At 34.2% G+C, this 3,258-nt stretch overlaps 1 non-coding gene across 1 annotated transcript; it reads right to left on the bottom strand.

Moving 5' to 3' along the window:
• Positions 1 to 2,739: 2,739 nt before the first annotated feature.
• Positions 2,740 to 2,821, bottom strand: TRNAS-GCU (transfer RNA serine (anticodon GCU)). The gene has a single exon. It is a non-coding gene; the product is annotated as a tRNA-Ser (tRNA).
• Between the last annotated feature and the right edge of the window lie 437 nt (positions 2,822 to 3,258).

A 3,258-nucleotide genomic window follows, 5' to 3' on the forward strand; every position in this document is an offset into this window, starting at 1 on the left:
AATTTGCTAGTTTTTTTGGTTTGGGTTTCAAGGGTAACTCTTTGTGTAATATGTGATTGCGATTGTTTTGATTTTTTATTTTAATAGGAATATGTGTATGCATTGCATTATTGTATAAGGTTCAAAACTTACATATTAGACTTTGGGAATATGTTCCAAGTGGATTATGAAGCTAATAGAAAGTAATTGGAGATGTGCTTAGTTGAGAACATGATTCCATTGCATTCTTTAGTTAGTAGATGAATGAAGAAAATAAGTTCAAGTAATCCATTTATGATCATGGGTTTTATGCTATTATTCAAGCATTGAAAAAGTAGAGGCACTACTTATTGTCAAAGGAATTCATCCTTTACATTAACCATTAGACATTGTAAAATCAATGACACATGAAATGGCTTAAGTTATTACAACACTACTTGTTTCTACTTAAGTGTAAATTAAAAAGATCAAACTGATTTGCTAATGCATCGAACATAAGACAACATTTTTAAGTACCATAACTATGGATATGGTAGGGTTGGATGAAATAGAAAACATGAATGAAGAAGATGTAGAGTTTGATGAAGTGTTGAAAGCCAACAAAGATGATGGAGTGAAGGTTCCATTCTTGGATTTCTTCATCTAAGATTGATTTCTTAATAGAAACATTTGTAGGTTCAAGAAAGGAGAACCTCATAAGGGAGATGCATAATGGTGGCCTCAATGGACATTTTAGCATGGATAAGACCCAAGCATCTATGGAAGAGTGATACTATTGTCTTAGAATTATCAAATGATGTGAAGAAATAGGTGAAAATTATAGAACTTGCTAGCATGCAAGGGAAGTTATGAATGGTAGCATGCCATGAGGAGTAACATATTTAGAAATCTTTCCTAAAAGCAAGCAAGAGGAGCAATAGATTCAAAAAGATCACCTAAACGCAATAAAGAGAAGTGCATAAATAAAGGCATTTGTTAGGCATATGCATGAATTGCACAAACAAGTGCAACAACAATCACATTAAACAACTAAGCATACAAGAAAAGTAGTAAGAAGAGAAGGTGAGTGGAGAAGTACAAAGAAATAGAACTTTTGTTAATATGCATAAGGAAAGTTTTTTGAAAGGCACAAGTAATAAGTTGAAATTGAAAGAAAAAAAAGGGACCTTTTAGAAAATTCTTATTCACTTAAGTTGCTTGAATGTTCAGATGTCTTACCCACTTTCAATGTGACAAAATTGTACGAGTGTTGAGCTTGCTAGGGATGAAGATGTTCACATTGTTGATAGGAAGGAACAATTCCAAAGTGAGGATGAGATATTGTAGACCTTAGAAGAGAGAGTTATAGGGAGATCCATGAGTTAGAGGACAATTTTTTTTGTTTGTTAGGAAGGTAAGGGCTTGGAAGAAGCCACCAATATCTTTGCAACATATATGGACTTAATCAAACAACCATCACATGGATTTAGTATCAATCTTGTGAGCATAACCTCACTCCTCTTTTTACCGAGGTAGTTTAGAGCGGGAGCATTATCCTCCCTTTGTAATTCTAATAGAGTTTGCATATATTTCTTGTTCATGCAAGTGATAGAGACCTTGTGGAGAGGGAGAGGCCCTAGATCATTAGTTCCTAGCCCTAATTAATAGATGGGATTCCTGTTGGGTCTACAAATGCTTGGTGTTTTGGAGAATAGGAGAGAGTTTGCACTAATTCCCCTCATCCCTTCATTCTTCATATGACTTGTTGTTCTCAAAGTTGTAAGAATATGCCATGATGTTGATCACCGTTTAGTTGAGGGGTTGCATTCCTTGGAAGAGTGTGGTCATCACCTTGAAGTTTGTTAAGTTGGGTTGTGGAGGCTTATTTAAGAGGGCACATGAAAATAGGAAGGGATTGATATAATGTTGAGAAAAATGATTGGGGAACACTCTCTTGTACTAGATAAAATGATGTCCATGGAAATAGAAGGAAAAAGATGAAAAAGAAAGAAGAATGGGAGCACAAAGAGAGAAAAACATATGAAGAAAAATTGGAAGCCACAAACTTTACAATACCAATAGAAAATAAAAACTAATACCCATAAACCACTTATAACCTAGTATAGATAGACACAAGCAACCCCAACTTTGCCCATAAATCACTTATAACTTAATATAAATAACACAAACAACCCCCACTCTGCCCCTAAACTACTTATAACCTATTATAGGTGGACACAAGCAACCACAACTCTACGAATGGCTTAGAAATAGTCCTACATCTTATCAATTTATAGAAGCTTACACATTTTTTAGGCACTCATGTATTTTCGGCAATTTGGCAATTGACATGGGCTTACCATCTTTAATTGATGGAAGAACTTCAAGTTAGATTAATACAGGGAACTCAAAATAAACTTTACAATGAACTGTAAAATGGTTTTAAAAACGTTTCGAATAAAATTTGTATGTGAAAGTTCCAACTTCTAACGACCGGATCCAGAAACTGATATAAAACATATATTTACATCAGTTATTTGGTTGGAATCTGAAAACACCGTGTCATAGGGAACGTTTGAAGACGTAGCGAGTTCAGTCGCCTGAAAGAGTTTCGACGGAATATTAAAAATTACTTAGAAGACATTTACACCAATATTTGGCATGGTATGAATCTGAAGAGAGTTGAAATATGAGTCATAGCGAACGTTTGAAGACGTAGGCAGTTCAGTCGCTGAAATAGTTTCGACAGAATGTTAAAAACCTGCGTTTTAACAGCAGACCCGTCGCCTGAGAGATGCGAACTCTCGCGGGGAAACCCCATGTACTTAGCAGGCACACGCCTTAACCACTCGGCCAAAGCGACACGTACATGTTTAGATGTTTCTACATGTTTATTATAGTTACAAAGCTATTTAATTCCACCAGCGATTTGGACGGATTGGAATTATAAAAGTAAAAGGGTAATATTTTTATTATTATATATATATATGTATATTTTGTAACTACGTTCAACTTAAGTTAAGTCCAGGTTATTTATTGCATGGAAAAAGTAGAGTTTAGATGATTTTTGAGATAGTTTAATTTCCTAGAGTAGCTTCCATTTTTAACCTTTCATGAGATTTGAACTCAATAGCTAATGAGACCGAAACTCTAGCTCGATCAACAGATCTACACCTCATGGTTTTATATTATTGTATTAAGAGGTAGAGACTTGTAATTTCTTTTATGTTTAATTTCAAGTTGACATCTATATCTTTTTAAAATAAAAATAAATATTTTCAAAAAAACCAAAAATTTACA

This window comes from Pinus tabuliformis, chromosome Q (genome assembly GCF_031772625.1).
Source record: "Pinus tabuliformis cultivar Carrire ecotype Pingquan chromosome Q, CPIR1, whole genome shotgun sequence".
Classification (NCBI taxonomy): domain Eukaryota; kingdom Viridiplantae; phylum Streptophyta; class Pinopsida; order Pinales; family Pinaceae; genus Pinus; species Pinus tabuliformis.